The sequence below is a fragment of the Taudactylus pleione genome, unplaced genomic scaffold (genome assembly GCF_031769625.1).
Source record: "Taudactylus pleione unplaced genomic scaffold, aTauple2 ptg000117l, whole genome shotgun sequence".
In the NCBI taxonomy this organism is placed as follows: Eukaryota; Metazoa; Chordata; class Amphibia; order Anura; family Myobatrachidae; genus Taudactylus; species Taudactylus pleione.
Genome location: NW_028284519.1, coordinates 6,902,501 through 6,925,452, shown reverse-complemented (window position 1 = coordinate 6,925,452; position 22,952 = coordinate 6,902,501). Strand labels below are relative to the sequence as shown.

The window sequence follows — 22,952 nt, the reverse complement described above, 5'->3', positions numbered from 1 at the left end:
GGCATCAAAATGTCGATAACGACCAGTAATGCACGCTCCCGCTGGTCGTTTTCGACATCAGTCATTGCCTGAACATGCCGATCAATCTGCCGATAACGACAGATTGGGCATGTTCGGGGATGAGGGAGGGTGCCTGCATTGAACGACATATCGTTCAGTGTAGGCACTACAGGGGATGAGGAACGACTGTACGATTACAATGTTGTAATCGTACTGTCGTTCCACTATCTGCTAGTTGATACGCACCTTTAGTTTCAGTTTTTACAAGGAAGAAAAATAGAAATTTTAATTTAGGTTGCTCTTATTTGTTGGTTCCTTTTCAGACATTTTACCTGGTATGGCGCTATATTTTCCCCTGTTGACAGAATTTGGAACTAAATTTTTTTCACTGAATCCTTCACCCCAATACTAAATTGGTGGCAAGCTGCCCATAGGCAAACACATGGGGGGTTTCCGGTTGCCTGGAAACCCCCTCCCTGGCCTACACCATGACCACAATAGAAATAGTAATATAATTGAATTTTACTTGTGCTGCTTGTTTTTCTCAGTATCACAAATAAAATAATTAGCATCACCTGTGGTTCTTTTAACGTGTCACCCAGTAATAAATACACAGACTTGCCGACTTTTAAATTTCCCTCTCTGGGAGTTTGCCGGAGAGGAAATGCTGGGGTTCAGCGACAAACGGGTGGCGTAATTAAACCCTGCCCCCTTGTGGTAAAATGACGTGAATCCTGCATATTTAACTAGGGAAGGGGCCAAACTACGCAATTCTCAAATTACGCCGACCTCCGGAAAAATTCTCCCCATTCTGCCCACTTCACAAGGAAGTGAGCAGAATGCGGGAGAAGTGCCTACTCTCCTGGGGGTGGCTTACCTGAAAAATCAGGAGCCTCCCGCAGGTTCCGTGAGAGTAGGCTTGCATGCTGTGCACCAACTAGAAGATCTGGAAAACATGCACTGTTAGGGGTGCACTGCTATAGAACATTAATAGGGTTAATTATTAATACTGTATAATAATACACTATCCAGCGCATAACGAGACCAATATGTACATAAATATATGTGCTAGGTTCTTCTGCTGCTCCCCCAGACTCCCTGACTTGCTCCAATGCTCTGGAATAGTGCCCACATCTGAAATAAAAACACTCAGCTCAGGCAGGATGGCCCTACTGCCACATTTAAAGGGCTTACTGTGATCGCTTGTCCTGTATATGCTGGAATTATGACACACAATACACTTTGTATGATGCATATTAAAGCTGGTTAAGTGCTAATTATGCCCTCTTGGACTGGCCACATTCACTCTAAAATCAAGCATTTGGAAACACCCCTCTAGAAATTCTGCGTTTGCCACTGCCTGCCAGAATAGTTAGAGCTGCAGATATCTTTGAATTAGTAAATTTTAGTTATGACCACTTTGTATATATATTGGATGGGGGTAAAGGTATGTAGGGCACCTATCAAACATCCCAACATCTTAAATTGCCAATTAAAAAACAATCACACTTTGGTAGACATATGAAATACATTCTTATTATCAGTTATTTATATAGTGCAGACATATTCCACAGCGCTTTTCAGAGAATAATTGAACATTCACATCAGTCCCTGCCCTAGTCAAGCTTACAATCCACATTTCCTACCACATTTACACACACTACGGTTTACTTTTATCAGAAGCCAATGTACCTACCAGTATATTTTTAGATTGTGGGAGGAAACCCATGCAAACACGGGGAGAATATACAAACACCACACATTAGGGCCGTGTTGCATCCAAATCCATGACCTTAGTGCTGTGAGGAAATAATGCTATCCATTACGCCATCCATGCTGCCCCATGTAATGCACCAGTAGTGTAAAAACCAAATTTGTTATTTACAGCTATAAATGCAAGTCACACAAAGTGCAATAATACTAGCAACATACACCACTATATCACAGCGGGATGAAGTCATCATGTCGACAATCACAATGTCGACAGTCAAAAAGGTCGACACCATGTTAAATATTATAATGTTGACACTATCAAAATGTCTACACATGGAATGTTGTCAATAGAAATTGTAGGATTAAAATTTGTTGTTGACATGTTGGTTGTCGACATTTTGAACATAAATATGTGGATTGGTCTTGTGCTCAAGGATGGTGTGCCGACAGTGATGGGAGCTGCTCTTAGCAGGAGTTGTCCTGTCTCCTAGTTGGGTTAGCAGTATTCAATGTGCTGGAGCCCATTATCCAGGACTTATATACTGTACAGTACCCTAAAGGCCCCTACACATGAACGATATTGCCAGCGATCCGACAGATTGGAACGATAAATCAGCAATATCGCTCCGTGTGTATGGACGATATCGTGCATTGCGCGCTCCCGTGGGATGGTCCGTTGCTTCGCCTGATCTTTCTGCACGCTCAAAAGATCAGGCAAATCAACTGACGATCCCATGCAGCGCTGTGGAGTTGGGGCGGGGCGGCATGTCGGCACCCAATCGCCCAGTTTAATAAGGACCGCCCGTTATGTCGGCCCTCTGATCGTCGGTCGCATCGGTGGGCACACATTGTACCGTGATTATGCACCTTTAGAGAGCACTGTGACTCCCATTACCCATGTAAAGTGACATTTTGAACATGTTGAAATTGTATCAGCATTGATATTCTGAACATGTTGACATGTTATACCTGCTGTTAACACTTTGGGTTCTTTATAATGACTAAACATAGTGAACTCATCGCAGCTGATAAAACTGCAGTATGTGCCCTCGACACATGCACAATGCCAGGTGTCTTACATTGAGCGTAGTGGCAGAAGATGACCTCTATTCATCACTCCATGGCCATCTTCTGACCACAGCAACAGCGAAAAGGGAGTCACTTGGTCTGATAGGTGTATGGCTGGATCTTGTGCGATTTGACCACCTACGCCTGACCCTATATTAAAAAAACTGATCGCATTGCTCAATTCTAGCGCCCAGCGGCCGGACTGGCCTGTATGAAGGCACCAAATAACTAATCCTGAACAGTGCTGGATCATCCATCCATTATGAAACCTCTGCTACTGCCTTGGGCCCAGTATACTATGAGGGGCCCGGATTAGTACAAGCCATCTCGTCATTTTTGTGAAGGTGAGAAAGGGGCTCAAACTGTATGTGGCCTAGGGCCCGAGGGGGTCTTAACGTTCCAGAAACATGTTACTGGTGCTATCTGGTAGTATTATACAGTCAGTGGGTGATATGTGAGAGTAAAGCTGCATACACACACAATGATTTTTTGGCCGATAATCGTTAAACGATATCGTTTAACGATAATAGTTTAAAAAAATCGTTCACTTTCTGAGTCAAATGATGAACGATTATCGTTCATGCGCGTTCACATTTGTAGTTCAGTCAGACTTGTCAACTAAACGATTTTCATTAAGGGAATATGCAAAAATCGTTTGCAGTTCATAAAAATCGTTCATTACACTTTAAAAAATCTGACAGATAATCTGACAGAAAATTGTTCATAAAAATCGTTCAGAAAATCGTAGGTAACAAAATCGTTGTGTGTGTATGCAGCTTAATGGAGCATACACACGGTCAGATTTGTCAGATGAACGATTAAACGATTTGAACGATTTTACCAATGTTTTGAATGATTTTTGACTGCATTAAAATGAATGGAATCGTCCAAGTCTGACTGCAAACACATCAGATGTCAGAAATCGTTATCTGACCATCGGGAACGCGTATCCTTGATCGTCCATCGATCAGATATGTCAGATTTTCCTTCAGATAGGAACGACTGAACGATTTTTAAATCGTTATCGTTCATATCTGAAGGAAAAATCTGACCGTGTGTATGCACCATAAGAGCACTTTTATGAGCTTCTCTGGTAGTTTATCAGTAAAAGATGGACGGCGAACCCTGACCCTCTGACATGACCCCTTCCATCAGGTACAAAATGCTCTGCCCCTGGACTTCCCTCTTTATTTATGATTGCTGTCACCTGTGTTGAAACAACCTTCTCATGAATTAACTAGTTGAACACAGGTGATCCTAATCATACATTAGGTGAGAAGTCCATGATCAGATCATTGTACCTGATGGAAGGGGTCATGTTGGAGGGTCTGTGCCAGCCTAATGCGCTAATGAGGATGCGGAGGGAAGGCTAGTCCTGCTGACCCCGTCGACGTGACAGTGAGAGGCTGGGGGTAGCCCCTGCTATGACAGCGGGAGCCCCCAGCAGACACGTCCTGCTGCCTCCTCCTCCCTCCTCCACGCACTCACTGACTAAACCGAGCTGCGCACTTCTCTCAGATCACCGACCGGGGACTCAGCAGCCGGGCAGCCAATGAGCGGCGGGGAGATAGATATGCAAATGAAGCGGGGGAAGATCTCACGCTCGCCGTAAGGGGCTGGAGGGGCCGCCGCTGGATCAGCAGCAGCAGCGCTGGGAAACTTGGCCTCAGAGCGGCAGCAGCAGGGAGAGACCCCCTCCCTCCCCCCATCATCCCCTCTCCCCGGGGGATCGATAACCAGGAACGATCCATCGGTGATCAGCACTGGGGAGGGGGTCCCCGCCTACGTCTCCACCCCACTCGGTCGTGTCTCGGGCGGGACCCCGGGTAAGATGATCACATGTCGCCGGTTGGGGCTGTAAGAGGGGAGGAGGGGGTGACCTGCGCTCAGTTAGACTTGTGGTGTGTTGGCAGGTGGATCCGGGCTCTGTGAGGAGTGGGAGAGGGTCCTTAGTGTGGCAGGGGGGAGAAGGTGGCATGGGGGAGGTGCCCTGTGCCAGGGGAGCCGGCAGTGGGCATGTGGCCTCTCCATGAAGTGTCAGCTGTGGGCGTAAAGCTGCACAGTCAGTGTGTAGTATAGAGGTCTGCAGTGTCCAGCGCCGAAGGGTGGTATTCATCTCTGATCCTGGTGCCCCTTTCTCTAGCATGGCACCTGTAATGTGCTCCTGCGTGTGTCAGTGAGAGTGCATGGTTGCAGTCTAGCATGGCATACCTATAATGTGTCAGTGTGGGTACAGGGTGCCACAAGTGATGTGGGCCATTGTGTGACACTGGTATCAGTCATTTATCTGTAGGGAAACTGGAACTGTGCCCGGCATGAACGTGTATCCTGAAGCCTGAGATGTATTTGGTGTTACCGATTAAAAATAAGAAAAAAGCATTATATATAGTCTTACTGGAAAGAGATGACTATGCTGTTTCTCAGACGTAGTTCATATGTCCCCCTGGCAGCAAGGCCTACGGCATGGTGCAGGCATCTGTGGCAGAAAAAAAAGGTTAAGTGTTGAGTCACTAGAGTATTTTTGACTCCAGACTATATGATTTACATCTGTTGAATCAACCACTGCATTGAACAGGTTAATCTCATATAGCTGTTCTATATAAAAGCTAACGTGCAGAATTGGGGTAAGATGTGATCCTGCTAGGACCTAACAGGATCAGCATCTTCCTCCAGTTCTGTACATTACTGCATCTTATACATAACCCTTATTACCAGCATTTACCTAACAGCTAAATAAATGCTGATAATAAGGGTTATGTATAAGATGGTGATCCTATTAGGTTTGCATTAGCAGCTGATGGATAGAATTTATGACCCCATGCCTGTAATGACCATAAATACGCCTGTATCCTGGCGTATAATTTGTGTCACGTATAGACTGGTGCAAGTGCATCCTGGTGATGACACAAGGCCTGATTCAGAGTTGTGGGTTATGCCAATGTTTTTACAGTTGAGCAATTATCGACCGTCTGCGCATGCTTCGGAGCTGCACTGCCCATGCGTTAAGGTACATTATCGTAGTCGCTCGCAGCGAGTACAAATTTGCAATGTGATTGCCAGTCAGGGAGTGTTCTGTGGTGTAACGGGGAGTGTTGGCTAAAACACAGGTGTGATGCATCCTGCGTTTGCGATCCTGTACGCAAGAAATTAGGCTAAAGCATCTCCGTTCCTGCGTCCACAGACTCACTCAGGGCTGCTAACATCTAATGATCTGCACATTTGAATTTGCAAAGACACCGGTGGGCGTCTCAATCGGCTACGACATTTTCATATTTCTGCCCAGCAGCTGCGTACGGATGGCAGTTATGGCCAGCTAAAGGTCAACTCAGCATAGGGCCCCAAGTGTGCAATTCCGTCTGTTATTTATTAAACATTTTGTAAAGATAATGATTTGACTAAGCTCTGTTTCTTAATTGTCATTTCCTTACATTTACTTCTATAGCATCGGCATATTTAATTTGCGCTTTACAATTGGGAACAAAACGGTAATAAAATAAGGCTGGGTAATAACAGACCGACAACAAGATAGGAGGGCCCTGCTTACAATATATTCATCTACAACTGCAAATTAAATAAAAGCAAATATAATATTGAAAATTCAACCACGGTTGCAAAGCTGACTCACAAATAAGAACTCTGTCCAAACAAGGTTAAGTAATTTTGCCATGGAGATGAGATAATATAGTAAACTAGAGGAAGTACCCAGCGTTGCCCAGGTTTAAATCTTCAAGTTATTAAGTTAGGCAATTGAGATCAATTGCCGCCCCTTTGTGAAGTTTTCATCCAAATCCACCCGGTGGAAGGCCCAGAACAGGCTCCCCATGTCAAAGTTCTGCCCAGCGTACACCAATGGGAGGTCCATCCAGGACCTCACTCCTGGTATGTCTTTTTGTGGTGGCGGTGATTAAGTTTGCAAAATAGACACGCATCTTGTATCTAATAGTTTGATACACTGTAGTGATGGGCACGATTCAATTCAAAGCAAATTGAATAGCGCCGGGAAGGAACTCCCGGAGCTATTAAATATTCAGCGTGCTATTAAGCCCGACTAAGGATTTGTTCTCATCCTTCGTGGGGTGCGAGCGTAAATCTGACAAAACTACTACTGTTTTGTGCCCTTAGCACCGCGGAAACAGCATCGCGACGGGCAGTGTAGTCAGAGAATGGCGATTCTCGCGACTAATCACCATGTTTGAGGCGCACGAGAACCGGCATTCTCCGACAAAACAGCACACTGAATTGAATAGCTTCGAGTTGAATTGAATCGTGCCCAAAGTGTATTTAAAACTGCATTATCACCTATAGTTATATGTTGCTAATATGTCCTTTCCTTCCGGGGCTGCTGCATGCCACCCGTTTTTCAGGACCTAGGCTTTGTGGTGCTGCAAGAGGGACAAATCAGAAGCTGCAATCCCAGACACTGTGGTTTCTGATTGATTCTCTTATTCACAACCCGTCAACCATTTTATTGTGGAGAGCTTAACCACTTAATTGGCTAATATTTTTTCTAAATATATACACAATTTTTTGTTTTTTATATCCTCGAATTACACAAATATTAGCTATTTAAATCTGTCAATTTTGTAACAAATATGCAGACTTGTTAATAAATTTATACTAATTTAAAGTTTATATAACTATTTTATGTAATTCGATGATAAAAAAAATCTATAATTTTGGGGACATATTTGTGAAAAATAATCTTATACTAAAATAGATATATATATATATTTTTTTTTTATGCCACCCAATGAGAATGACTGAGGCGGCACTCCGGGACTTGCAGAAAAGAATTTACTTTGAAATCACCAACGTTTCAGAGCTCTGAAGGTGGCCACCTTATATGCTGTGATCTATTGGGAGGGCACCCGGGCACATTAAAGATTTTTAATTTTTTTTTATTTATAAAACTACTTCACAGTCCTGCAAGAAGATAAGCCAGCAGCGGTGGGTGGGTAACTTGCATTACTGCTGCGGTGCTGCCTGGGGTTGGGGGGAAGCGCAGCTGCAGGGAGCTCACACAGCGGCACCTTAGGCTGCTGCGCAGTCCTAACAGGAACGCCGATTGCTGTCTGGGTGGAGAGCAGTTTGTGCTGACCTGAGCCCTGCGAGGTTGGGCTGTAGCCGTGGCTGCCCTGAGCCCTGTAAGGTCGTGCTGCAGCCATGTCTCCTTCACTGTGGCCGAAGGAGGAGCCTGGGAGGGGATCTGTAATCTGTCGGTACTGCCCACTGAATGGCGGCTGCTGAAAGATTAGCTTTCAGTTGCCGCCATTGGCATTACTGATATGGTATCATTTAAGGGAAAGCCCAGCTTGGCGCATTCGCATCTCAGGCAAGAGTTAAGTGCCTGATTCTGAGTCACACTCAATGCCTATGTTCACGGAGTTGAGTGATTTTCTGTAATGACTGATGCATTAGACTGTGTTTACGCACAGAGGCGCACAGTATCAGAAATGTATTGGGAGTGTGCTGGGCGGTGACTGGGAGGAGTTTATTCAGACAGAGCTGATACATTTTATGGGCCTGTAATGGGAGTGTCTCATGTTGCTGAAGTGGTTGCATACACAGATGCTTACTCGCTCACATTGGAGGCCATTTTCAAATAGAAAATTGGCATCCACACATAAATAACACTAAAAAAAAAAAGAGCTTGTCTGTTAGTAAATGTGTGATTAAGCCCCAGAAACACAACATCGATGTTGATCGATTTTTCATAAATTTTAAATTTGCTTAAAATTGACCATCAGTAAATATAAATAAGTCCAGCGTCGGACCTAGAATGAAGACTAATTATTGGCATATGTCTAAAAGGTCCGACCCGGGTTGACCATATTGGGTCCACGACCCTGGTCGCTATCAGGGTTTTTCCTGGGACTTGCAACCCAGATCGGAGACAAGGTGTGACCCATATCTTGATGACCTGGGTCATGCTTAAAAGAAATGAATTGGCCGGGGACAGTAATGCTTGGTGATGACATCATTTCCAAGTGCCCACTGAATGCCAGAAGACCCGAGTCACGAAGTCCGATCCTGGGTCATCACACGTGTGAAAGGGGTAACCCCGGCTTCAACCAGTGCTCAGTGTCCTGGGTCCGAGCCGTGTTGAAGTTGGCATTTTATGTCTGAAAAGGGTATTACTTCACTGTTAACCCTCTGACTGGCAGTTAGTAGCGAGATGTCTGTGCTCAATTTTACAGTTTTACACTTAATTAAAACTCTTTATATGCTTTATAGTATCATTTGGTAACTATTGCAAAATGTAAGCAACTTTGAGTGGAGGAAAGAAAGGTATCCCTTGCAGCCATATACAAGTAACGTGTGACAGATTGGATGACTGGGTGTTTGCATTTGCTGCCTCACAGTAAGTTGGCTTTGTTTAAATCCATTCAGGTACTATTTCTGTGGTGTTTGCATGTTCTCCCTGTGTCCATGTGACCCTCCTCCTGGTGCTGCAGTAGCCTCCTATCGCTCAGTTATGTAGCTTTTAGCTAGAATTGACGCTAATGTGTTTTCGTGCCTGCTAGTGCGATTAAATTGAAGGCTCCACTGTGTCAGGGATTGATGTAGATTAATATACAATCTCTATACAGCGCTGTGTAATGTGTTGGTGCAATATAATAGAGTAGTAGCAATAATGTCCTGAAGCATCTCTACAAGATGGTTATTACATTGCAGGCAATTGAGGCAATGATTGGGTTAAGCAGCCAGGGTTAATACTTCCGGTTGTGAGATCTGGTTTAGAAAAAAACAAATCTTGACAGCTGGTGCTTCAGTTGCAGGTCTGGGTCCCTGGAGACACGCCATTATTTTGAGGTTACAACAAGATGGAGAGAGCTGCTAAAATCAGGCACCATGAGCACTGGAACAAGAAGTTACTGTCAGTCCGGTGTTCATTTTTGTGGACTTTAGATCCAGTGCAATGTTAGTTTGGCAGTATAGAGGTTATATTTGGCAAGATAGATGTCCAGCCCTCCACCCCATAGAGTGTTTGCAGAGTCAGACTGAGGTGACATGACACTATTCCTCTTATCAGCTCATCCCAGTGACACTAGACAACATTTTTTGGAGAGTCTGTCTCACCCTCTTGGCAGTGTGCTAACTCTAGTATGCTGACAAAGTGCAAGGGCTAGTGCCCCATACAAGGTTGCAGAATGAGGTGCATATTTGTGACAGAAAGTAGAGTGGACCCTGCTCTTGAGAGCTTACTATCTAGACAAGTGAAGGACAGGTAGTCCTAATGACCCACTGAGTCTTCACATGTGGTCCCCAGCGTATACCCTGTGGCTGCATAGTGGAGCAGCTGCTGGGGACATAGAACCATAGGAGTGCCTTTGCCCCCAGTGTATCAAGTACATCGATACAGGACCCATGATTAGGGATGGCCAACTTGTATAAGTGATGGGAGATCAGGGTGCGATATTCAATCTTTTTGGGTGCCCGTGACTTATTACCTATGTCGTGCCCAAATAGACTGGGTTTAGATGTGTAAAACGGCTAAACCCATCTAAAGTCGTGGTTAGCGCACCTAAACTATGGTCTTATCGCACAGTTCTGCTCGCTCCTTCAGGAGGGTGCAAGCAGAAATGTGTGCCTTCATGGCTATTCGCGCCCAAATGTAGCAACAATTTAATTGATACGTCGGGCTCCAATTAGTCACAGCTGTGCGAGAAAACAATTGAATCGCCCCCAAAGTGTTGAAAGTAGGGCTGGCCATCGATGGCTGATGGTAATAGCTTTTTTTGCTAACGATTGCGCAGCAATGATAGCACAATATTGATGGGAGGCCCAAAATTGATAAAACATTGGCTCTGATGGCCAAGGTTTGCACATACGCAGCACCCAACAATCTTTAGCTAAACCATCAATGAATTTCAACCAATGGTTTTCAACCATGGATGGTACAGCCTTCAGTGGCCATCACTAGTTTAAGTACTATGGGGGTCATTCAGACCCACTCGCGAGCGGCAGTACGCTCGCAAGTGGGTCGATGGTCCCCACTGCGCATGCGCATGACGGAGGGAGCTCCGTCGTACGCATGCGTGAGACCCGACGAGCGAAGGACTTTCCTTCGCTCGGAGTGTCTCATCAAAGGGGGCGTGCTGTCGATGGTGACTGACAGCACGCCCCCTTTGGTGGGCGTGCCTGCCAGACGGAGGCGTTCCCAAGGGAACGCCTACCGTCTGAAGCCGGCCCCACTGACATCACTAGTGATGTCAGTGGGAGTGATTTTGGCTCTGATAGAGCCAAAATCACTCCTGGCCTTGCGGTTGAGAAACCCAACCGCAGGCTTTCACTCGCAGTTCCGATGGTCGCGATGGTCAAGACCATCGCGACCATCATTTTGCACGCTCGTATATGCTGTGGGTGGTGACCCACAGCTATACGAGCATCCAGGAGGACGCTCCATATTAATGGAGGTGGGCCCTGATTCAGAGCGAGCGCTCTGGTCAGAGCGTCCGGCTCTGAATCACTGCCAATATTCCATTAAATTGCTATTTTTTTTATATTTTAAATAAAATAGTGTTAAGTTTTAAATAGATGATTCTGAGTGTTTTTTTTTGGAAGTAAAAAAGTATTGGCAGTAAAGTGGTTAATGAACAGGTGTGTCTTCGGGGCACGTTTGATTCTCTGCAGACTGGTAGACTACCTGTTAGGACGTGAAAGTGAGTTGTAGAAGAGGGGAGCAGCACAGGTAAAGTCCTGGATGTGGGAGGAGGCAATCGGTGAGGAGGTAAAGCAAATGATATCCAAAGACACTGCTACTGATTGGATATAGGTAACACTGCAGCACAAACATAATATCCGTGTCATAGATGTTTTACTTTCTCTGTCACACAGGTCACGTGTAGGCCATATATGTTTCCCACTTTTGTCTTCCTACCTGTAGCAATTAATGGGGGAGTAACAGGTTGATGCAAATAATTTCAAAATCTATTATCTTATGTTTTCTTTTTTTCAAAGAAAAAATCCTGAGCTGTCTATAAAGTGGCTCGTGGAGCCATTCAAACAGCAGCAGTAGTAGTGAGGAGGATCTTCTGTAAATAGAGCAGGCTAACTAGCTCTGTCCAGTGGTGTGGCGCTAAGCAATGCAAATAGATGGCAGCAGAGCGATTTCACGCAAACTGGTGTAGTACTCGCTATGCATTGGACCCTATGCATCGTCATGGATATACAGTACTCTCTAATTTCTGGTTTTATGGTGATGGCTACCTTCCTAGTGATGTCATCAGCATCCCGATATTCACATTACCTACAGCGGCGTCCTGACTGTCAGAATACTGACAGATTGCGGTGGTAAATATTAGGGTTAGGGCGTGGGTTGGGCTGCGGGAGGGGCGGGTTAGGTTGTGGGAGGGAAGGCTTAAGCTGCGGGAGGGGACGACTAGAGTTAGGCTGTGGGACGGGAGGGCCAGGGTTAGGGTGTGGGACGGGAGGGCCAGGGTTAGGGTGTGGGACGGGAGGGCTAGAGTTAGGCTGCGGGACGGGAGGGCTAGGGTTATAATATTTCAAGAAATCTTTTAGTATTCTAACCGTCGGCATCCTGACCATCGGGATCCCGTACCCAACCTCTTTCCCCTGGGTCTTTGTATCAAAGTTGAGTTTTATCGTGTTATAGGGCCCATACATCCAGGCAGCTATCGGGAGAATTCCCTGTTTCTCAGATGCCTGAGTCGGGGGACCGGGAAAATCCAACATGTTGGACAATCGGGAATCGGGAATTCTGATCCAAAAATTATTGGAATTGGCTATTAGGGGCTTGTTAACATGTATTTTTTTGTCGATACGTCGACAAATCACCAAAAATTGGTGTCAACCACTCGGCATGGGCAGAAAGGGGAACCGGCCCATAGGGACTCTAGGGGTGGCAACTTGTATAAAAGTCCCCTACTTATCGTCTCTGTGGCTCAGACCCAGGAGGGTTGGGGCTTGATGACATTATAATCCCAAGATCGTTATGATGTTCTTAAGCCCGCCTCTTCTAGGTAAAATGCAGCATATATATTTAACAAAATATATATGCATGAAATGGGGGAAGAGTAATAAGTGCCCTCTCTCACCCATCGTGGCACCCACAGAGTTAAGGGTACCTTTGGTTTAAAGAGAGGAGTCCTTTCCTGCCCACGTCACACTACGGGCCGTGATTAGGACAGTGCCCGCAATGAACTCCATCATTAATAACAAATGCACTGAAGAATATTTGTGCCGGACATACATACATGCACATAGAATGCAGGCTCATTGAAGTAATATAAAGATTTGTTGAGTTTTTGTCATTAGTGTTGTTAAACAAGTATGTTCTCCTAGAAGTTCACTTGGCAAACAGGCAGAGGATTCCCAGGTACAGACCGTTTCTGATCTGTTGCTTTTTGCACCTACTTGCCCACATGCGTGCCAATAGTTGTTCTTGATACGTGCAAGCAATTGACAGTAGTGAACACATCAAAACATCTATGTGTACAAGAATGTTTCTACGTAAGACCAGGCCTGATCTTTGGCTGTGATACTGTACATTGACAAAATTGGTCCCTATACTCATTTACTGTTACAGGTTGAGTCTCCCATATCCAAATATCCCGAAATACGGAATATTTTTGGCATGACTCAGATAATGAAATTTTTGATAATTCAATGTACACAAACTTTGTCTAAGGCACACATTTTTTAAAATATTGTATAAAATTACCTTCAGGCTGTGTGTATAAGGTGTATATGAAACATAAATGAATTTCATGTATGTACATAAACTTTGAGCTACAAAATTATTGAAAATATTGTATAAAATTACCTGCAGGCTGTGTGTATAAAGTGTATATAACACATAAATGCATTTGTGTGTGCATATTCCCAAGAAATTTCATTATGGTATACAATTATTCCAAAATACGGAATATTCAGTTATCCAAAATATCCCTGGTCCCAAGCATTTTGTATATGGGAGACTCAACCTGTACTTTCCCCAGTACAGTGGTTCCCAAACTTTTTTGAGTCACGGCGCCCTAGAGTATCAGCACGTGCTGTCAATCAACATCGACAGCACGCCCCCTTTGGTGCGAGACCCGGAGCGATGGAAAGTTCTTCACTCGCCGGGTTTCGCGCATGCGCACGACGGAGCTCCCTCCGTCGTGCGCATGCGCAGTGGGGACGATCGACCCACTTGCGAGCGTAATGCCGCTCGCGTGTGTGTCTGAATGACCCCCCAAATCTCTAGATCAACCAGGCTTCTGCCATTGCTTTATGTTCAACCAGTTGATAAATCTATGAGAGATGCCCATCTCTTGGACTACCAAAATTCTGATTGGATATTTGCTTCCATAACAAACCTGATGATAGGGATGTTGAAGGGTTAGTGCTAAATAGCACCCATATTTTGATGGTGATGTTGTCATAGCATTGGTTGTTACCTGGTAAACACTTGTATGTAGAAAGTGTGGATATAGATTTTTGGTACCTAAGCTTAAATAATAAGCACACATCTTGCATTTGATGTCATTGGGCTTTATAGAGAAAAATGTTGCATTAACATGGCAATATTTGTACCTCCAGTGAATAAATCACTCAAAGTTTATTTATTTATTTTTTTTAACCATATGGTTCTTTTCTATGTGTATTTATTACCTGAGTTTGCAGACCTTCCTAACCTTTTAGTCATTGACTTTTTGACTACTTTTGGTTTTTGATTTTGCATTGTACTGCCTTGATCCTTGGTTAGGACCTGAATATATATTTTGATTCGGTAATTTGTAGCTGGTTATTATTGTCTTTGGCCAGTCCAAAGTTTGTTTGTTGCCTAGATCCCTTCTGACCTGCTGGCTAGGTCTCGGTAAAAATGTCAGTGGTTATCTTGGTTCCGGTAAGTAAATTATAGCTTTAAGGCATATCCAGGCTGCTATATGTGAAGACCATTCTAATATAGACCAAGGTGTTATGTTCTGGCCTCAGATATGAGTATCCTCTTTTCAACAAGGACATGAAAATGAGTCTCTGGCTCTGTTATGTCTGCTGACACAGACAGCCTGGGGCTGGCGAAGACCATGAGGGTAATAGCCAGGTTGGTTTTGTCTTTTCAAATAATTAGCGTTTAAAAAAATCAGCATGCTCTCTTGAATCGTGACTATGCCTGCATCTCGCATTTCCCACAATATATCATGAGTGCTCGTAAAGCCAGTTGGAGAGCTAGTCACCCTTTGGTGCTGGACTAATTGTACTGTTCCTAGAAGGTACTGAGGCCTATTCCACATTCCTGTTTGCCACCATGCTGCTATCTTAACTGACTGAAGGTGGTTGAATTACTATGCTAAGGAACGTGAAAGGTGGGCTAGATCTGGGACAAACTATAGGGAAATCAGAATGACACGGCCAGCATCAATCTAGTAAGCCAAGTGACAAATAACATTGTACTGTAGTGTTTGCAGCTTACATTGTACTGTAATACCTTTTGATTACCTATGAGTTGATTCTAGCTGTCGCCACTTTGAAAGTCACTATCATCTGAGAAGAAACTAATATGAAATAAAAATGAGAACTCTTACAGCATATTAAGACTATGCTTGAGATCTACAGCCATGGCCGAAGGTTTTAGGAATGACATAAGTATTGGTTTTCACAAAGTTTGCTGCTTCAGTGTTTTTAGACCTTTTTGTCAGATGTTACTATGGTTTACTGAGGTAAAATAACAAGCATTTCATAAGTGTCAAAGGCTTTTATTGACAATTACATTAAGTTTATGCAAAGAGTCAATATTTGCAGTGTTGACCATTCTTTTTCAAGACCTCTGCAATTCGCCCTGGCAACTGTCAATCAACTTCTGGGCCACATACTGACTGATTCTTGCCTAATCAATGCTTGGAGTTTGTCAGAATTTGTGGGTTTTTGTTTTTTCACCCGCCTCTTGAAGATTGACCACAAGTTCTCAATGGGATTAAGGTCTGGGGAGTTTCCTGGCCATTGACCCAAAATTTCGATGTTTTGTTCCCCGAACCACGTAGTTATCACTTTTGCCTTATGGCAAGGTGCTCCATCATGCTGGAAAAGGCACTGTTCGTCACCAAACTGTTCTTGGATGGTTGGGAGAAGTTTCTCTTGGATGATGTTTTGGTACCATTCTTTATTGATGGCTGTGTTCTTAGGCAAAATTGTGAGTGAGCCCACTCCCTTGTCTGATGAGCAACCCCACACATGAATGGTCTCAGGATGCTTTACTGTTGGCATGACACAGGACTGATGGTAGCGCTCACCTTTCCTTCTCCAGACGAGCGTTTTTCCAGATGCTCCTAACAATCTGAAAGGTGATTCATCAGAGAAAATAACTTTACCCCAGTCCTCAGCAGTGCAATCCCTGTACCTTTTGCACAATATCAGTCTGTGCCTGATGTTTTTCCTGGAGAGAAGTGGCTTCTTTGCTGCCCTTCTTGACACCAGGCCATCCTCCAAAAGTCTTCGCCTCACTGTGTGTGAAGATGCACTCACACCTGCCTGTTGCCATTCCTGAGCAAGTTCTGCACTGGTGGTGCCCCGATCCTGCAGCTGAATAAACTTTAGGAGGCGGTTCTGCTGCTTGCTGGACGTTCTTGGGCACCCTGAAGCCAACTATTGAAACTCTCTCCTTGAAGTTCTTGATGATCTGTTAAATGGTTGATTTAGGTGCAACCTTACTAGCAGCAATAGCCTTGCCTGTGAAGTCCTTTATGTGCAAAGCAATGATGACTGCATGTGTTTCCTTGAAGGTAACCATAGTTAACAGAGGAAGAACAATGATTTCAAGCTCCACCCTCATTTTAAAGCTTCCAGTCTGTTATTCTAACTCAATCAGCATGATAGTGATCTCCAGCTTTGTCCTCATCAACACTTTCACCCAGGGCTGCCAAAAGCCAGGCCGGGCCCAGGTAAAGTGGAAGTGGGAGTCTAATAGTGGAAGGTGTGGCCACGCCCCGACCCCCTTAAGAAAAAAAATTTTTTTTGTGGCACTGCGCTGGGGAGGGGAGTGCTGTGAGCCCTTCAGCCCAACGCAGATCAGGATGATCACTCCCCGCCCACTGGCAGAAGAGACTACTGCTGCAAGCAGTCTTTTGCAGCCCAGCACACAGCATTGTGTGCTGGGCTGCTCAGCTGACAGGGAGGAGGGGGGCGGTGTCGGATCCGGGCCCCTCCAACAAGCCCGGGTAATTAGTACCCGCTCCCCCCCCCATCTCGACGGCCCTGCTTTCACCTGTGTTAATGATAGAATCACTGACATGATGTCAGCTGATCTTTTTGTGGCAGGGCTGAAATGCAGTGGAAATGTTTTTGGGATTAAGGGCCTGATTCAGAGCCGCTCGTAAGCGGCCGCTCGTTCGCTCCGAGCGATGTTCGCACATCTGTGCATGTGTATGGGTCGGAATGCGCATGCGCCAACCAGTCATTGCGGTCGGAAAACGTGTGTTCGCAAAATTGCGAGTGCCTGCTAATTTGAGTGACAGGATGAGGCGTTTGTGGGTGGTAACAGGGGAAGGTGCTTGAAACGGGGAGTGGAGATCTGAACGCAGGCTCGCCAAACGGGCGTTTTAAGGGTGTGCATAATTAACAAAGCAGCGTCATCGGCCATGTCACTTGGTTGTCTCTTAGCCTGAACTGTTCGCAAGATTGCGGTAGGAAAATCAAACCACAAGCACTGCGAGCAGTTCAGACGCCTTTCGATGTACTCGATTAATCTAATAAATAGCGGAAATTACGTATGATGCCAGGGGGCGTCTTTTCAAAATAGCCAGCGCATGTTTCGTTCGCTCGCTCGCACATAGAGGCGTCAACAGACCGCAAAGAGCGAGCGCTCAATTTATATAGCCGGCCCCTTTTTCTGAACGAGCGAGCGCAAATAGCGTCCGGCTCTGAATCAGGCCCTAAGTTCATTGTCATGGCAAAAACAGATTTTGCAAAGACTTGCAATTCATCTGATCACTCTTCATGACATTCTGGACTATTTGAAAAGTGCCATCATAAAAACTGAAGCAGCAGACTTTGTGAAAACCAATACTTGTGTCATTCTCAAAACTTTTAGCCATTGCTGTAGAGATGTTTTTTATTTCAGGCATATTCTGCAGCGCTTTTAGAGAGAATATTTGGCCATTCACATCAGTCTCTGCCCCCAATAGAGCTTACAATTTATGGGGGTAATTCAATTAAATACGAAGTTGAATAGCACTTTAGTTAGGAGATGCAGCTTATGATGCCTAATGCTGGGTGTTTAGTCGTGGTAAACTGCATTCTCCGTCTTAAGTGCCGGCCGTGATGCTGTTAGCTCCCGTGCTAAGCCTGCTACTAGCATTGCGGCAATAATTTTGTCTGATTTCTGTTCCTGTTTCTGTTGCGCGGCCAATTGAATAGATGTGGGAACTCATTCCCGGCGCTATTCAACATCGCACTTAATTGATCCCCCCCCCCCCCCATGGGCCTGATTCACAGATATACGCAATAGCGATAGTTAGGATTGGGTGATTATCGGTAAACCGTGCATTACCGTAGTCGCTCCTGAGTATGTACTCACAGTGTGATTGACAGGGAGCGTTTGTGGGAGGTGATGGTGAGGCGGTGAAGAACGTAGTCGTGTTGCGACCATTTTTGGGCAGTGTAACAGCCTGCATCTGCGATCCTGTATGCATTGAAAGTGGCTCCGGGATCTCCAATTCCGCATCCATTCTGTGTAGCCTTAGGATTACTCTGAACCCAAAGAACTGTGATAATCAAACTATCTGCGACCAATGCTGCGACTTTGTACGCAGATGCTTGGATTTCAGGCACCTAAATGGACTGGTGTTATTTATCTATCCAATAGATTTAATACTTAAGATGGGAAAAGCTATCAAGTAATAACATTTTGGTACCTTCTCATGTCCATAGATGATAACAGAGATATCTTTAGGGAGACCCCTGGCGATGGCTGTCATAGTGACCTAGAAGCGAAAAGTCAGTTTCGGCGATACTTATTTGCCGATGACGTCATTTTCGCTGATTCTACTTATCCCCGCCTTTTCGCCGGTGCGAAAAGTCAATGCAACAGACCCCATTGAATAGGTGGCGAGAAAAAGTGCAGAATTGGGGTTTAGGGCTGCAGACTTCCAAAACCACCCTGCACCCCTTGGACAATCCCCTAAAGGTAATCTGTGTCAAAATGTTTTTAAAAAGTACCTTAGGACACCCCAAAAAAGTACTTTCATTTGGGGCAAAAAAAAAACAAAGTTGGGGGGCAAACTTCGAAACTAGCGAAATATACTCGGGGGGTCCCAAGTATGCCCCAGGTGTTTTTTTGATTGCAGGTGGTTGCGGCAGGTGGATTTTTCATGTTTATTAATAACTTCATATTAGCAATTTTAAAATATGCTAGTACCCATTTTCAAGTACCCCACATTTAGTCGAGTTTAGTGAGTCTCTGGGGGGAGCCCATCATCTCCAGGAGTGCTGGGCACGTCCCCAGAGTGAAGAAACTGTGGTTTGAGGCAAGGCCATGCCCCCTTTGCGGACGGCTCGCACGGTGTTCCGAATTCAAGAGATTAAATGTATGGCTCGTGGGTACCGCTTTTCCCACGAGACCATGCCCCTTTTCTTTTTTCAGGCTCATATCTTCTGTATGCGCAAAGTCCACCAAGCGGCGCCAAAATCTATCTTCGCTTACCAAAAAAAATAAGGCTCGGGCCGGCCCTGGGTCCACCTGACATAGAATGACCCTAGTGACAGATGTGATGTTCTGGTCAGTGATTCAGGAATATTGTTATGTTCTTCTATAAAAGGCAAAGTTAAATCCTACAGTGCTTAGAGGCTGCATCTGACCCATTGCCCAACATTTATGGCAGCCTAGATGGCCGTAATGTGACAGTTATTGAGGCATAAAGTAGTCCCTCTAGAAAAAACATGCCTTGATTTTCAACTTTGTTTTATTTGCTGAAAGAATTACATAATTGTACAGATTACCCCTTTTGTGACTGAGAAAAACGACTTCTTATCTCAGGTTAATATTTAACTCTTATTTCATAGTCCTAGGTAGCCATTGATGCAATTTGGTTTTGTTAACTAGTTGATGTTTTTTTTTTTAGCATATTGTTTTCAAGTGTCCAAATTATTAATTTTTTAATATATTTGCACCAAATAATTGTTTTGTTTTCTGCAGTCCTTCATTGGAAAAGACTATCATCCATCAAGGGTACAAACAGTTTTCCTAGGACTGTCATCAATAGCTTATAAAATTGTTTCATTTAGACCAGCAGTTCTCAAACTGTGGGTCGTGAACCAAAAAGTGGGTCGCGGCCATCTCAGCTTGGGGTCGCGACTCACATGGGGTGAGGTTGATGACCCCTCTGAGGAGAGTGAAACCAGTTGAACTGTCTGTTATTTCAGACTCCTCAGATCACTGGCTGAGAGATCCGAGGAGTCATCAGTCAGCCCCGTCCCACCCCAGTGCTCAGCTTCTCTTGTCCTCCTGCCCAGCAGCAAAAACTGACACACAGGCAGCAAGCCTCAGTAGCAGACAGACTCAGTGGAGCCAGCTGCCATTTAAGTAAGTGCAGCCTGGGGTACCACTGCTGCGAGGGTGGGAGGACACAGAACGTGTGTTGATTGCTGTTTATGGAGAAGAAACTTCAGCAGGAGGAGGAATGAGGAGAGTGTTGAGCACAGACCCTATGGGGGAACAGGGGAGCACACTGTGGGAACTGGAGGGGGTGAACAGAAAAAAACAGATTTCTTAAAATCCCATTGCCTCCCCCCTGTCATCCACTGCCTCCCCCTTGAAACACACTGCACCCTCTGTCTTTCTCATCTACTACCTCCCCACTGGTTCTCCCTGTTACCCACTGTGTCCTATGTCACCCTTAGCCTCCCACTACCTCCCCAGTCACTCACTGTCTTCCCTGCCACCCTTTGCTGCTCCTTGCCACCTACTGCCGCCTCCTGTCATCCACTGCCATCCTCTGCTTCTCCCTGCTACCCACTGCCTCTCTGTGACCCTCTGCCTCCCCGTCATCCACTGTTTCTTCCTATTACTCACTGCCTCCTATGTCACCTATTGCCTCCCCAGTCACTCTCTGCCTTTCCATGCCATGATCTGCCTCCCCCCAATCACCCTGTCTCTCCCTGTCATCCAGTCACCCCCTGCCACCCTCTGTATCTCCCTGTCACCCTCTGCGTCCCCATGTGAGCCACTTCTTCTCCCTGTTACCCACTGCCTCCTATGTCACCCTTTGCCTTCCCAGTCACCCACTGTCTTTCCTGACACCCTATGCTGCTCCTTGCCACCCACTGCTCTTTCACCCACTTCCCCACCCTGTCACCCACTGCTTCTTGCTGCCACCCACTGCCTCTCCGTCACCCGACGCCCTCTGCATACCCCCTGTCACCCACTGCTCCCTATTACCCACTGCCTCCTATGTCACCTATTGCCTCCCCAGTCACCCTCTGCCACCATCACCCACTGTTTCTCCCTGTCACCCACAGCTTCTTCCTGTTATCCACTGCCTCCTACGTCACCCTTTGCCTCCCCAGTCACCCACTGTCTCCCCAGTAACTCTGTCTCACCTTGCAGGGACGGGCTTCGATAGGAGCTCGTCCCTGCAATGTCTAAATGAAATGATCGCATTAGCGCAGTGGCGTAAGTTCATACCAGATGCCAGCAGGCAAGTTATTATTTTTGTGCCCCCCTAAAACAAAATGGAAAATAAATGTGGTGCACATCTATCTATCTATCTATCTATCTATCTATCTATCTATCTATCTATCTATCTATCTATCTCTTATGCACAAAAACTGTAATATAGAATAGCCTTAAGTGGGGTGACTATATTGTGGGCAATAGAGGACGCACCTCCATTGTCTCCCATAGTTCTGCCCCTGCATTTGCAGATACCTCACTTCAGTTTCCATAGTCTACTGCGTCTCCATAGTGCTACTGTGCATGAGCGGTCTGCTGACCATGCATGTGTGGCAGTCATTCTGCAGTAACTTGCTGGGGTCCTGTAATAATTTTTATTGTTAGACGGGGTCCCAGATCAAAAAAGTTTGAGAACCCCTGATTTAGACCATAGAATATATTGGCGTTATGATACCCAGACTTGTCTTTATTGAAACATTGATATATTCTATGGCCACCTTATGAACTGTACATTTTACTTACCTATATAAATGAGTGCTGCTACAGCTATTATCTATTCTGAGTATTGTACAATTTTCTGGTGTGACATCCAGGGTTATATTTACGTAACAGGCTTTTCGATGCCACTGATTATCAGCGGCTTTGATGTCTGAATTTAAAACGACAATAGCAATAAAGGCAAAGCAACCCTGATTTAGTGTGTATTACTGTTGCCTTTTTAAATTCATTATTATTTTTTATTTATTATAACATTTTATATATAAGGTGGCACAAGTGATGTGCAGCTGCATATATATGACAACAGTAGGACAGTACAGGTACACAACATTACATTAAAATACAGTAACTGAAACCTAAGCAGAGCACAAGTAAAAATTAGCACCACAATTCACAGTACAGCTGGGTGAAGACCGTCATTGAGGTGCTGGAGAAGAGGGCTGTGAAGAACAGGATTGAGGAAGACCCTGCATTCAATGCCTGTCAGGTGTAGTATCAGTTAAATCCGTGTAGCATCCCCATTTGACTTCCTTTTAAAGTCTTCCCCCTAAAATATTATTTATGGGAGGCACTACAGCTTGGCAGAGCTGAATTGAGGGCACTACAGTGTGGCATACTATGAATTTGGGGCACTACAGTGTGGCATACTATGAATTTGGGGCATACTATTTAGCTTACTTTGAATTTGGGATCATTCTATATGGCATACTATGAATTTGAGGCATACTGGGGGCGATTCAGTAGTTGTATTGGCCCAGCCCTGCTAGGCGTATATACGATTGGGCGCCCAACAGAAATTTAATTTTTGCTCTGTTTGGGTGCCTAAAGCCGAGGGGGGACACATTTCTTCTCGCAGCCTCCTGAAATCTAGAACCAATTTTGGAATATAATTTTATTCACATAATATGAGCTATAGCAAGAATAAATTTACACTATTGCAAGTAAAGGGTCGACATCCTCTTTATTGATCTTGAGAGCTCTTAAGCAGAGGGCCATTTCCGTCCTTTATCTCATGCCTACACCACCTTCATAAACCTTGCATCTCATTGTTCTGTTCAACTTT

At 45.0% G+C, this 22,952-nt stretch overlaps 1 protein-coding gene across 4 annotated transcripts in view; it reads left to right on the top strand.

The window, feature by feature from the left end:
- Positions 1-4,098: 4,098 nt before the first annotated feature.
- CHD9 (chromodomain helicase DNA binding protein 9) overlaps positions 4,099-22,952 on the top strand; it is a 262,211-nt gene continuing 243,357 nt past the window's right edge. For all 4 annotated transcript variants that reach the window (XM_088471863.1, XM_088471864.1, XM_088471865.1 and 1 more), the window contains exon 1: positions 4,099-4,607. The gene's annotated coding sequence lies outside the window, so the exon portion shown is untranslated. The remainder of the gene's footprint in view (positions 4,608-22,952) is intronic.